The sequence below is a fragment of the Phyllobates terribilis genome, unplaced genomic scaffold (assembly GCF_046119375.1).
Source record: "Phyllobates terribilis strain yellow unplaced genomic scaffold, ASM4611937v1 Scaffold_1__5_contigs__length_1240528914, whole genome shotgun sequence".
NCBI classification, from domain to species: domain Eukaryota; kingdom Metazoa; phylum Chordata; class Amphibia; order Anura; family Dendrobatidae; genus Phyllobates; species Phyllobates terribilis.
In genome coordinates, this window is record NW_027362761.1 from 817,458,140 (window position 1) to 817,473,276 (window position 15,137).

Genomic DNA, 15,137 nt, shown 5'->3' on the forward strand with positions numbered 1-15,137 from the left:
TAAATCATACCTAGCTTTTCAGAAACAAATGTCATGTGGATATGAGGATTAACACTACTTTGGCAATTTTATGACTTGTTTTCTGCATTTTTCCCTCTGTAGACTCTATGTCTAACTTTCAGTACTCTTTAAGCTGATGGGTGGAAACTAGCAGCTATGATGTCTCCCATAAAAACACACAGAATCAGAGTGATTCCTACTTTTTTTTCTTTGCAGCACATTTAGCAGTACCAATATGAAAGTCAAAATTAATCAATGCTGAGCTGTGTGAATGTGAATTCAGCTTTGGAGTAAACTAAATCAACCGCTTGATGATGCAACTTCACCTGCCTTTAACTGCCCAAATCTGATAGCCTTTCACTGGGCTGAATACTCATCATTCCTCTTCCCCTGTTTCCTATACATAGAGTATAAAAAGAGATGTAACCTGACACCTCATTATGCTGGCAGACTATGTGATGGCTTTGGTTTTGGGTATGTACACACATATGAAAAAAAATCAACATATCTGAAGATACATTTAGATGAATCGGAAGCAAATCTTGAAAAATGTGCTAAGTTTGATCAGAAGGAGCTTGGATAGCTCAGTCGGTAGAGCATCAGACTTTTAATCTGAGGGTCCAGGGTTCAAGTCCCTGTTCAGGCATTAAGCTTTTAAATCTCAACAGATTACTTTGTATTGTTTAAATCTCAGCTTGTGCTTGAAGATTAGTTGCATGCTTAATGCACTTGTTTGACATGAGAAATAAAATGCTCTTTTACACTAGAGAAAAAAACAAAAAACATGTCTTTGAATATGTCCAAATTCACGACAAATCATTGATTATGTGCTTGGTTTTGGCTTTGAAAGTCATATTGGATGATAATTTTTCTGAGTATACTTAAATATGGACAGAGACATTTTTTTTGAAAATGTAGCAAAAGTGCACTTAGAAAGAACCTGGATAGCTCAGTCTGTAAAGCACCCGTCTTTCAATCTGAGGGTCCATTATTTACGTCATTTTTCAGTTTTGAGGCTTTTTAACCTAGACCTATCATTTAACTTTGTTTAAATCATACCTAGCTTTTCAGAAATAAATGTCATGTGGATATGAAGATTAACACTACTTTGGCAATTTTATGACTTGTTTTCTGCATTTTTCCCTCTGTAGACTCTATGTCTAACTTTCAGTACTCTTTAACCCCTTAACAACATCTGACGTACTAATACGCGTCTGTGCCCTGGGACTTAAGAGCCAGACCCGTATTAGTACGTCATCGCGATCGCGCGCGCACACAGGCTGTACGGGCGCGATCGCCGCCGGTTGTCAGATGACACCCGGTACTATGTGCAGGGAGCAGTCCTGCACCGCTCCCAGCACATTAACCCCTGCGATGCTGCGATCGAAGTCGATCGCGGCATTGCGGGGGCAAGGGGAGGTGATCGCCGATACTCACCTCCTCTTCCGGCTTCCAGCACAGTCTGCAAAGGCTTTCCGGGTGTTGCCATGACGACCCGATGTCACCAGACAGCAGGAAGATTGTTTGGACATGCGCAGTGCATCTCCAAACAATCTTCACACTGTGCACCGCTGATAGCCTGCATGGCATAGGGATGGTGCTGCATTTCTGTGCCATGCAGGCGATCAGAGAAAAAAAAGTGAAAGTCCCAGAGTGGGACAAAGTAATAAAGTGTATAAACTGTCTGAAAGTGGAAAAAAAAAAAAAAAAATTGCAAAAATATAAAAAAAAAAATAAAAAAAATAATCCACCAAAAATAAAAATATAATGTACCCATCAATAAATATTATTATATATATAAAAAAAAACAAAACAATAAAAGTACACATATTTGGTATCGCCGCGTCCGGAACAAACTGACCTATAAAACTGTCCCACTAGTTAACCCCTTCAGTGAACACGGTAAAAAAAAAAAAACGAAGCAAAAAACAATGCTTTATCACCATACCGCCAAACAAAAAGTGGAATAACACGCGATCAAAAAGACGCATATAAATAAACATGATACCGCTGAAAACGTCACCTTGTCCCGCAAAAAACAAGCCGCCATACAGCTCAATCAGCTGAAAAATAAAAAAGTTATAGCTCTCAGAATAAAGCGATGCTAAAAAATATTTTTTTCTATAAAATAGCTTTTATTGTGTATAAGCGCCAAAACATAGAAAAATGATACAAATGTGGTACCGCTGTAAACGTACTGACCCGAAGAATAAAGCTACCTCATCAATTTTACCACACGCGGAACAGAATGAAAAAAAAAAAAGAAAACAATTACTGAATTGTTGGTTTTTGTTTATTCTGCCTCCCAAAAATCGGAATAGAAAGCGATCAAAAAATGTCACGTGCCTGAAAATGGCACCAATAACAACGTCTAGTCATCCCGCAAAAAACGAGCCGTCACATGACTGTCTGCCAAAATCTGGAAAAATTATAGCTCTCAAAATATGGCGATGCAAAAACTAGATTTTACAAAAAATGCGTCTTTTAGTGTGCGACAGCTGTCAGTCATAAAAACCCCATATGATTCTGGCATTGCTGTAATCACACCGACCTGAAGAATAAAGTCGTCTAATCACTTATACCACACAAGGAACGGCGTCAAAAATAAACTCTTGGGTTAGGATTGGGCTAGGGTTAGGGCTGGGTTTGGGGCTAGGGTTGTGCTGGGGCTAGGGTTGTGCTGGGGCTAGGGTTGTGCTAGGGCTAGGGTTGTGCTAGGGCTAGGGTTGTGCTAGGGTTAGGGCTGGGGTTGGGATTTTTTTCAAAAGTAAGAAAAAAAGATGACGATATGGCGACTAGTGTTGAGCGCAAGTGCTCGCTACTTGATTTTGCATCGGGTGCTCTGGTATGCATTGAGTATCGTGGGTATTTGAGTGACATGCTCGAGTCTCTGCCCCATATGCTTGGCGGCCAAAAAAACTTTACGGGGGTTGCCTGCCATGCACGAGCGATCCCCGCATGTTTTTTTTTTGGGTGTCTAATAACCGTGAAACATGCGGAGCAGGGACTCGAGCATGTCACTCGAGCACACGCTGTACATGGTGCATACCTGAGTACCCGATGCAAACTCAAGTAGCGAGCACTTGCGCTCAAGAATAATGACAACTTATTCAATATGATGACCTAATGTAAACAAATTCTGTGCCGTACCTCTGGGTTCAAAATGTTCACTATACACCTTAATAAAATCCTTGAGGGGTATAGTTTCCAAAATGGGGACACTTGTGGGGGAGCTCCACTGTTTAGGCACATCACGGGCTCTCCAAACGCGACATGGTGTCCGCTAACGAATTGAATGGAAAATCGGCTCAAATTGTTAGCGGACACCATGTTGCGTTTGGAGAGCCCCTGTGTGCCTAAACATTGGAGCTCCCCCACAAGTGACCCATTTTGGAAACTAGACCCCCCAAGGCACCTATCTATATGCATAGTGAGCACTTGGAACCCCCAGGTGCTTCACAAATTGGTTCGTAAAAATGAAAAAGTGAAAAAAAAACACTTTTTCATTTTTATGAATCAATTTGTGAAGCACCTGGGGTTCCAAGTGCTCACTATGAATCTAGATAGGTGCCTTGGGGGGTCTAGTTTCCAAAATGGGGTCACTTGTGGGGGAGCTCCAATGTTTGGGCACACAGGGACTCTCCAAATGCAACATGATATCCACTAACAAATTGTCGGCTCAAATTGTTAGCGGACACCATGTTGCATTTGGAGAGTCCCTGTGTGCCCAAACATTGGAGCTCCCCCACAAGTGACCCCATTTTGGAAACTAGACCCCCCAAGGCACCTATCTAGATGCATAGTGAGCACTTGGAACCCCCAGGTGCTTCACAAATTGATTCGTAAAAATGAAAAAGTTTTTTTTTTTTCACTTTTTCATTTTTACGAATCAATTTGTGAAGCACCTGGGGGTTCCAAGTGCTCACTATACATCTAGAAAGGTGCCTTGGGGGGTCTAGCTTCCAAAATGGGGTCATTTGTGGGGGAGCTCCAAAGTTTGGGCACACAGGGGCTCTCCAAACACAACATGGCGTCCGCTAATTATTCAAGGAAATTTTACAATCAAAAAGTCAAATGGCGCTCCTTCCCTTCCGAGCCCTGCCGTGCGCCCAAACAGTGTTTTTTCCCCAAATATTGGGTATCTGCGTGCCCAGGGGAAATTGCACAACAAATTTTGGGGTCCATTTTTTCTTGTTACCCCTGTGAAAATAAAAAAAATTGGGTCTAAAGTAACATTTTTGTGAAAAAAGTTAAATGTTCATTTTTTTCTTCCACATTCAAAAAATTCCTGTGAAGCACCTGAAGGGTTAATAAAGTTCTTGAATGTGGTTTTGAGCACCTTGAGGAGTGCAGTTTTTAGAATGGTGTCACTTTTGGGTATTTTCTGTCATAAAGACCTCTCAAAGTGACTTCAAATGTGATGTGGTCCCTAAAAAAATGGTTTTGTAAATTTTGTTGGAAAAATGAGAAATCACTGGTCAACTTTTAACCCTTATAGCTCCCTAACAAAAAAAAATTTTGGTTCCTAAATTGTGCTGATGTAAAGTAGACATGTGGGAAATGTTATTTATTAACTCTTTTGTGTGACATATCTCTCTGATTTCAGGGCTTAAAAATTCAAATTTTGAAAATTGTAAAATTTTCAAAATTTTCGCCAAATTTCCGTTTTTTTCACAAATAAACGCAAGTGATATCGAAGAAATTTTTCCACAATCATGAAGTACAATATGTCACAAAAAAAAATCTCAGAATCAGGGGGATCCGTTGAAGCGTTCCAGAGTAATTACCTCATAAAGTGACAGTGGTCAGAATTGTAAAAATTGGCCTGGTCATTAACGTGCAAACCACCCCCGGGGCTTAAGGGGTTAAGCTGATGGGTGGAAACTAGCAGCTATGATGTCTCCCATAAAAAACACACAGAATCAGAGTGATTCCTACTTTTTTTTCTTTGCAGCACATTTAGCAGTACCAATATGAAAGTCAAAATTAATCAATACTGAGCTGTGTGAATGTGAATTCAGCTTTGGAGTAAATTAATCAACCGCTTGATGATGCAACTTCACCTGCCTTTAACTGCCCAAATCTGATAGCCTTTCACTGGGCTGAATGCTCTCCAATCCTCTTCCCCTGTTTCCTATACATAGAGTATAAAAAGAGATGTAACCTGACACCTCATTATGCTGGCAGACTATGTGCTGGCTTTGGTTTTGGGTATGTACACACATATGAAAAAAATCAACATATCTGAAGATACATTTAGATGAATCGGAAGTAAATCTTGAAAAATGTGCTAAATTTGGTCAAAAGGAGCCTGGATAGCTCAGTCGGTAGAGCATCAGACTTTTAATTTGGGGGTCCAGGGTTTAAGTCCCTGTTCAGGCATTAAGCTTTTAAATCTCAAAAGATCACTTTGTATTGTTTAAATCTCAGCTTGTGCTTGAAGATTAGTTGCATGCTTAATGCACTTGTTTGACATGAGAAATAAAATGCTCTTTTACACTAGAGAAAAAACAAAAAACATGTCTTTGAATATGTCCAAACTCACGACAAATCATTGATTATGTGCTTGGTTTTGGCTTTGAACAGTCATATTGAATGATAATTTTTCTGAATATACTTAAATATGGACAGAGACATTTTTTTTGAAAATGTTGCAACAGTGCACTTAAAAAGAAAATTGGATAGCTCAGTCAGTAAAGCACCCGTCTTTCAATCTGAGGGTCCATTATTTACGTCATTGTTCAGTTTTGAGGCTTTTTAACCTAGACCTATCATTTAGCTTTGTTTAAATCATACCTAGCTTTTCAGAAATAAATGTCATGTGGATATGAGGATTAACACTACTTTGGCAATTTTATGGCTTGTTTTCTGCATTTTTCCCTCTGTAGACTCTATGTCTAACTTTCAGTACTCTTTAACCCCTTAACAACATCTGACGTACTAATATGCGTCTGTGCCCTGGGACTTAAGAGCCAGACCCGTATTAGTACGTCATCGCGATCGCGCGTGCAGACAGGCTGTGCGGGCGCGATCGCCGCCGGGTGTCAGATGACACCCGGTACTATGTGCAGGGAGCAGTCCTGCACCGCTCCCAGCACATTAACCCCTGTGATGCTGCGATCGAAGTCGATCGAAGTCGATCGCGGCATTGCGGGGGCAAGGGGAGGTGATCGCCGATACTCACCTCCTCTTACGGCTTTCAGCGCAGTCTGCAAAGGCTTCCCGGGTGTTGCCATGACGACCCGATGTCGTCATGACAACATCCGGGTCACCAGACAGCAGGAAGATTGTTTGGACATGCGTAGTACATCTCCAAACAATCTTCACACTGTGCACCGCTGATAGCCTGCATGGCATAGGGATGGTGCTGCATTCCTGTGCCATGCAGGCGATCAGAGAAAAAAAAGTGAAAGTCCCAGAGTGGGACAAAGTAATAAAGTGTATAAACTGTCTGAAAGTGGAAAAAAAAAAAAAATTGCAAAAATATAAAAAAAAAATAAAAAAAATAATCCACCAAAAATAAAAATATAATGTACCCATCAATAAATATTATTATATATAAAAAAAAAAAAAAACAATAAAAGTACACATATTTGGTATCGCCGCGTCCGGAACAACCTGACCTATAAAACTGTCCCACTAGTTAACCCCTTAAGTGAACACGGTAAAAAAAAAAAAAAAAAAAGCGAAGCAAAAAAACATGCTTTATCACCATACCGCCAAACAAAAAGTAAAATAACACGCGATCAAAAAGACGCATATAAATAAAAATGATACCACTGAAAACGTCACCTTGTCCCGCAAAAAACAAGCCACCATACAGCTCAATCAGCCAAAAAATAAAAAAGTTATAGCTCTCAGAATAAAGCGATGCTAAAAAATATTTTTTTCTATAAAATAGCTTTTATTGTGTATAAGCGCCAAAACATAGAAAAATGATACAAATGTGGTACCGCTGTAAACGTACTGACCCAAAGAATAAAGCTACCTCATCAATTTTACCACACGCGGAACAGAATAAAAAAAAAAAAGAAAACAATTCCTGAATTGTTGGTTTTTGTTTATTCTGCCTCCCAAAAATCGGAATAGAAAGTGATCAAAAAATGTCACGTGCCTGAAAATGGCACCAATAACAACGACAAGTCATCCCGCAAAAAACGAGCCATCACATGACTGTCTCCAAAATCTGGAAAAATTATAGCTCTCAAAATATGGCGATGCAAAAACTAGATTTTACAAAAAATGCGTCTTTTAGTGTGCGACAGCTGTCAGTCATAAAAACCCCATATGATTCTGGCATTGCTGTAATCACACCGACCTGAAGAATAAAGTCATCTAATCACTTATACCACACAAGGAACGGCGTCAAAAATAAACTCTTGGGTTAGGATTGGGCTAGGGTTAGGGCTGGGTTTGGGGCTAGGGTTGTGCTGGGGCTAGGGTTGTGCTAGGGCTAGGGTTGTGCTAGGGTTAGGGCTGGGGTTTGGATTTTTTTCAAAAGTAAGAAAAAAAGATGACGATATGGCGACTAGTGTTGAGCGCAAGTGCTCGCTACTTGATTTTGCATCGGGTGCTCTGGTATGCATTGAGTATCGTGGGTATTTGAGTGACATGCTCGAGTCTCTGCCCCATATGCTTGGCGGCCAAAAAAACTTTACGGGGGTTGCCTGCCATGCACGAGCGATCCCCGCATGTTTTTTTTTTGGGTGTCTAATAACCGTGAAACATGCGGAGCAGGGACTCGAGCATGTCACTCGAGCACACGCTGTACATGGTGCATACCTGAGTACCCGATGCAAACTCAAGTAGCGAGCACTTGCGCTCAAGAATAATGACAACTATTCAATATGATGACCTAATGTAAACAAATTCTGTGCCGTACCTCTGGGTTCAAAATGTTCACTATACACCTTAATAAAATCCTTGAGGGGTATAGTTTCCAAAATGGGGACACTTGTGGGGGAGCTCCACTGTTTAGGCACATCACGGGCTCTCCAAACGCGACATGGTGTCCGCTAACGAATTGAATGGAAAATCGGCTCAAATTGTTAGCGGACACCATGTTGCGTTTGGAGAGCCCCTGTGTGCCTAAACATTGGAGCTCCCCCACAAGTGACCCCATTTTGGAAACTAGACCCCCCAAGGCACCTATCTAGATGCATAGTGAGCACTTGGAACCCCCAGGTGCTTCACAAATTGGTTCGTAAAAATGAAAAAGTGAAAAAAAAACACTTTTTAATTTTTATGAATCAATTTGTGAAGCACCTGGGGTTCCAAGTGCTCACTATGAATCTAGATAGGTGCCTTGGGGGGTCTAGATTCCAAAATGGGGTCACTTGTGGGGGAGCTCCAATGTTTGGGCACACAGGGACTCTCCAAATGCAACATGATATCCACTAACAAATTGTCGGCTCAAATTGTTAGCGGACACCATGTTGCATTTGGAGAGTCCCTGTGTGCCCAAACATTGGAGCTCCCCCACAAGTGACCCCATTTTGGAAACTAGACCCCCCAAGGCACCTATCTAGATGCATAGTGAGCACTTGGAACCCCCAGGTGCTTCACAAATTGATTCGTAAAAATGAAAAAGTGTTTTTTTTTCACTTTTTCATTTTTACGAATCAATTTGTGAAGCACCTGGGGGTTCCAAGTGCTCACTATGCAGCTAGAAAGGTGCCGTGGGGGGTCTAGTTTCCAAAATGGGTCACTTGTGGGGAAGCTCCAAAGTTTGGGCACACAGGGGCTCTCCAAACACAACATGGCGTCCGCTAATTATTCAAGCAAATTTTACAATCAAAAAGTCAAATGGCGCTCCTTCCCTTCCGAGCCCTGCCGTGCGCACAAACCGTGTTTTTTCCCCAAATATTGGGTATCTGCGTGCCCAGGGGAAATTGCACAACAAATTTTGGGGTCCATTTTTTCTTGTTACCCCTGTGAAAATAAAAAAAATTGGGTCTAAAGTAACATTTTTGTGAAAAAAGTTAAATGTTCATTTTTTTCTTCCACATTCAAAAAATTCCTGTGAAGCACCTGAAGGGTTAATAAAGTTCTTGAATGAGGTTTTGAGCACCTTGAGGAGTGCAGTTTTTAGAATGGTGTCACTTTTGGGTATTTTCTGTCATAAAGACCTCTCAAAGTGACTTCAAATGTGATGTGGTCCCTAAAAAATGGTTTTGTAAATTTTGTTGGAAAAATGAGAAATCACTGGTCAACTTTTAACCGTTATAGCTCCCTAACAAAAAAAAATTTTGGTTCCTAAATTGTGCTGATGTAAAGTAGACATGTAGGAAATGTTATTTATTAACTCTTTTGTGTGACATATCTCTCTGATTTCAGGACTTAAAAATTCAAATTTTGAAAATTGTAAAATTTTCAAAATTTTTGCCAAATTTCCGTTTTTTTCACAAATAAACGCAAGTGATATCGAAGAAATTTTTCCACAATCATGAAGTACAATATGTCACAAAAAAAATCTCAGAATCAGGGGGATCCGTTGAAGCGTTCCAGAGTAATTACCTCATAAAGTGACAGTGGTCAGAATTGTAAAAATTTGCCTGGTCATTAACGTGCAAACCACCCTCGGGGCTTAAGGGGTTAAGCTGATGGGTGGAAACTAGCAGCTATGATGTCTCCCATAAAAAACACACAGAATCAGAGTGATTCCTACTTTTTTTTCTTTGCAGCACATTTAGCAGTACCAATATGAAAGTCAAAATTAATCAATACTGAGCTGTGTGAATGTGAATTCAGCTTTGGAGTAAACTAAATCAACCGCTTGATGATGCAACTTCACCTGCCTTTAACTGCCCAAATCTGATAGCCTTTCACTGGGCTGAATGCTCTCCACTCCTCTTCCCCTGTTTCCTATACATAGAGTATAAAAAGAGATGTAACCTGACACCTCATTATGCTGGCAGACTATGTGCTGGCTTTGGTTTTGGGTATGTACACACATATGAAAAAAATCAACATATCTGAAGATACATTTAGTTGAATCGGAAGTAAATCTTGAAAAATGTGCTAAGTTTGTTCAGAAGAAACCTGGATAGCTCAGTCGGTAGAGCATCAGACTTTTAAGCTGAGGGTACAGGGTTTAAGTCCCTGTTCAGGTGTTCAGTTTTTAAATCTCAACAGATAACTTTGTATTGTTTAAATCTCAGCTTGAAAATTAGTTGCATGCTTAATGCACTTATTTAACATGAGAAATAAAATGCTCTTTTACACTAGAGAAAAAAACAAAAAACATGTCTTTGAATATGTCCAAAGTCACGACAAAACATTGATTATGTGCTTGGTTTTGGCTTTGAACAGTCATATTGAATGATAATTTTTCTGAGTATACTTAAATATGGACAGAGACATTTTTTTTGAAAATGTTGCAAAAGTGCACTTAGAAAGAACCTGGATAGCTCAGTCAGTAAAGCACCCGTCTTTTAATCTGAGGATCCATTATTTATGTCATTGTTCAGTTTTGAGGCTTTTTAACCTAGACCTATCATTTAGCTTTGTTTAAATCATACCTAGCTTTTCAGAAATAAATGTCATGTGGATATGAGGATTAACACTACTTTAACAATTTTATGACTTGTTGTCTGCATTTTTTCCCTCTGTAAACTCTATGTCTAACTTTCAGTGCTCTTTAAGCTGATGGGTGGAAACAAGCAGCTCTGATGTCTCCCAAAAAAAACACACAGAATCAGAGTGATTCCTACTTTTTCTTCTTTGCAGCACATTTAGCAGTAACAATATGAAAGTCAAAATTAATCAATACTGAGCTGTGTGAATGTGAATTCAGCTTTGGAGTAAATAAATCAATCGCTTGATGATGCAGCTTCACCTGCCTTTAACTGCCCAAATCTAATAGCCTTTCACTGGGCTGAATACTCATCACTCCTCTTCCCCTGTTTCCTATACATAGAGTATAAAAAGAGATGTAACCTGACACCTCATTATGCTGGCAGACTATGTGCTGGCTTTGGTTTTGGGTATGTACACACATATGAAAAAAATCAACATATCTGAAGATACATTTAGATGAATCGGAAGTAAATCTTGAAAAATGTGTTAAGTTTGTTCAGAAGGAACCTGATGCTCTACCAGTCGGTAGAGCATCAGACTTTTAATCTGAGGGTCCAGGGTTCAAGTCCCTGTTCAGGCGTTAAGCTTTTAAATCTCAACAGATCACTTTGTATTGTTTAAATCTCAGCTTGTGCTTGAAGATTAGTTGCATGCTTAATGCACTTGTTTGACATGAGAAATAAAATGCTCTTTTACACTAGAGAAAAAACAAAAAACATGTCTTTGAATATGTCCAAACTCACGACAAATCATTGATTATGTGCTTGGTTTTGGCTTTGAACAGTCATATTGAATGATAATTTTTCTGAATATACTTAAATATGGACAGAGACATTTTTTTTGAAAATGTTGCAACAGTGCACTTAAAAAGAAAATTGGATAGCTCAGTCAGTAAAGCACCTGTCTTTCAATCTGAGGGTCCATTATTTACGTCATTGTTCAGTTTTGAGGCTTTTTAACCTGGACCTATCATTTAGCTTTGTTTAAATCATACCTAGCTTTTCAGAAATAAATGTCATGTGGATATGAGGATTAACACTTCCTTGGCAATTTTTTGACTTGTTTTCTGCATTTTTCCCTCTGTAGACTCTATGTCTAACTTTCAGTACTCTTTAAGCTGATGGGTGTTAACTAGCAGCTATGATGTCTCCCATAAAAAACACACAGAATCAGAGTGATTCCTACTTTTTTTTCTTTGCAGCACACTTAGCAGTTCCAATTTGAAAGTCAAAATTAATCAATACTGAGCTGTATGAATGTGAATTCAGCTTTGGAGTAAACTAAATCAATAGCTTGATGATGCAGCTTCACCTGCCTTTAACTGCCCAAATCTGATAGCCTTTCACTGGCCTGAATACTCATCACTCCTCTTCCCCTGTTTCCTATACATAGAGTATAAAAAGAGATGTAACCTGACACCTCATTATGCTGGCAGACTATGTGCTGGCTTTGGTTTTGGGTATGTACACACATATGAAAAAAATCAACATATCTGAAGATACATTTAGATGAATCGGAAGTAAATCTTGAAAAATGTGCTAAGTTTGTTCAGAAGGAGCCTGATGGTCTACCAGTCGGTAGAGCATCAGACTTTTTATCTGAGGGTCCAGGGTTCAAGTACCTGTTCAGGCGTTAAGCTTTTAAATCTCAACAGATCACTTTGTATTGTTTAAATCTCAGCTTGTGCTTGAAGATTAGTTGCATGCTTAATGCACTTGTTTGACATGAGAAATAAAATGCTCTTATACACTAGAGAAAAAACAAAAAAACATGTCTTTGAATATGTCCAAACTCACGACAAATTATTGATTATGTGCTTGGTTTTGGCTTTGAACAGTCATATTGAATGATAATTTTTCTGAATATACTTAAATATGGACAGAGACATTTTGCACCCGTCTTTTAATCTGAGGGTCCATTATTTACGTCATTGTTCAGTTTTGAGGCTTTTTAACCTAGACCTATCATTTAGCTTTGTTTAAATCATACCTAGCTTTTCAGAAATAAATGTCATGTGGATATGAGGATTAACACTACTTTGGCAATTTTATGACTTGTTTTCTGCATTTTTCCCTCTGTAGATGTGTCACCCTGGCCTGGATGTCACAAAATGTAATAAAGCTGTGTCTGAGAGCAATGGGGAGGTTCTCTAGTCAGGGGAACATTAGCATGCAATGCCTCCTGTCTCAGGCCAGTAGGGGGAGCAGGCTGACCCTATAAAAGCTGATACTTGTCCCAGAACAGAGCAGGGACAGACAGTTGCACTGCACCTAAGAGGAAGTGTGGCAGGAGGAGAGCCACAAGCCAGAGACAAGAGGCGAAGCAAGCCTGTCTTGGCAGATAAGAGACTGACTTTATCAGACTTTGGTGTCTGAGGCTAGGAGGATTCTACATCCTCCAGCAGAGAAACAGTCCGCAAGGGACTGTATATTCCTTGGCCTAAGAAGCCTGGAGGCCCTGCCACAACAGAAGGGACCAGCAAAGCCGTACAAAGCTGGGAGCAGAAAGGAACCCACGTCGCAGGCCATACAGGCGAGAATACACGGAAAGCTCGGAAACGTGGGCTGTTACCCTATAACGAGGAGATAGCCAGAAGGAGCACAGAAAGCACGGTAGGCCTACACCCTCACCCTGACCAGGGCCAATTTCCCCGTTGCTCTCAGACATCCAGGTCCCCTCCTAGCCGGGACTGTTTATGGGTCAGTTTACCTGTTTTAGTAAAGACCCTGGACTGCAACTTGTTGTCTGTGTGCTCCTTGCTCCTCCAGCACTATCGGCACTGGGACTCTCACTACCATCACTCCCACCATCCACCACACTGTCCTGGGGCCGCACTCTTCCCGTGGGGAGTCACACCATCCCAGCTGCATATATCATCAGCCCCAGCAGTCTGCCCTGCAGCGGCGGTTCCTAATGACTACAAATCCACGGGTGGCGTAGTCGGACATAATCAATAGCACATAACGGACTACCACTGGCCTGACCACCTGAGCCACGGAACCAGGTTGCCACTACTACCCCCATCGTTCCCTATTGCCCGGATCCGAGTGCCCCACGGCCCAGGGGGCGAGTCAGCTTTGGCGTAGTCAGCAGGATTTCGTGCTCGCAACCACCGGGTACTGCGTGCCTGAAAAAGACTTTTGTAACTTACCTGTGGCGAAGTTTCCCGCCGTCCGGAGTCGATTCCCGCCATCAGACGCCATCTTGGACCGTTTCCCGCCGTCTTCTGCCGTCTTCCCGCCATCCGCAGCTGTTTCCCGCCATCGGATGCCATCTTCAGGACGCCGCGCGGGAAGAAGAGGGGCGTGGACGTCAAAACCGCGCGAGATCCGAAGCTCCGCCTCACGCACCGACGCTGCGCAAGGTCCTGGAAGGGAGAGAGAGCAACGCTGACGTCATCAGGACGCGACGCCAGGTCCTCGTCCATATCAGCAGCAGCGGACCCGCGGCCTACAGAAGAGGATCGTCGGAAGGTAGGCCACGCTTAACTAGGGGGGATGAAGATATCGGACACAGAGGCGCCCACTACCACCAACGCAGCTGCAGCAGCGGTGATGCCCTTTTCTCTGCCCTACATCCCTGGAGCGGCCTGGCTGCCCAAGTACTCAGGGGAGCCCCATGCCCTAACTGACTTTAAGGAAAGGCTGTACAGTTTGTTCCAGGTTTACCCCCTGACAGAGGAACAGAAGGACAGCATACTAACAGGGCAGTTAACTGGCGCAGCCCAAAGGGAGGTAAAATCATGGCCCACTGAGGAGAAAAGGACTGTGAAGGGTATTCTGGCCCGGCTGCGGGGTACCTTTGACACACGTACCTCCGCTGAGATTAAAATGAGGTTCTATGGATGTAAGCAGCGGGCACCACCAAGTCCAGGAGCTGACCAGGAGCGTCGCGGTGTTGACCAGGACCGTCCTGGCGTTGCAAGTGGACCCGTCAAGACCCATCGAGCTGGCTTCAAGTCCGGAGGATGTCCCGTGGTGTCGACAGAGGAGGATCCCGTCGTTCCGAGGGAGGCCCACAGACCGCTACGCAGAGGATGGACAGCCCATTTGCCGTCGATGCAACCAGCCCGGACACATTTCCAGGTACTGTAATTTAAACGGGTCCAACCTGGGGCAGAGGGCCAACCCCCAGGCATAAGATCACCAGGCCCTTATAATTGGCGTGATAAGTACGTTGGGGGGCGCCCGGTTTTACCCGTGGTGCTGGACGGTATCCCCATGAGCTCCTTGCTGGATACTGGGTCACAAGTAACCACTATCCCTTATGTACTTTTTAAGCAGTATTGGACTGATGCTGATATCACACGGTATCCAGACAGTAACTTGAGCATCATCGCCAGTAATGGCTTACCCGTGCCGCAGATGGGGTTCAAAGAGATGACCATAAAAATTGGTAAAGTTGAACTACCGGCACAGGGAGTGATTATTGTGGACATTGACCGTCGTGAAAGTCACCCTAAAATAACTGTGGGTACTAATGTAATTGAAAATTGTCTTTCAGAGGTAATTGTAATTCTACAACAGGTGGCGGTGAATGCTAGTTCCAGCCAACAGAGA

The 15,137-nt window shown here is 42.0% G+C and overlaps 2 non-coding genes across 2 annotated transcripts; both read left to right on the plus strand.

The window, feature by feature from the left end:
• The first annotated feature begins 573 nt into the window (after window positions 1–573).
• Window positions 574–646, plus strand: TRNAK-UUU (transfer RNA lysine (anticodon UUU)). The gene has a single exon. It is a non-coding gene; the product is annotated as a tRNA-Lys (tRNA).
• Window positions 647–5,309: 4,663 nt separating this feature from the next.
• On the plus strand, window positions 5,310–5,382 carry TRNAK-UUU (transfer RNA lysine (anticodon UUU)). The gene has a single exon. It is a non-coding gene; the product is annotated as a tRNA-Lys (tRNA).
• Window positions 5,383–15,137: the final 9,755 nt, after the last annotated feature.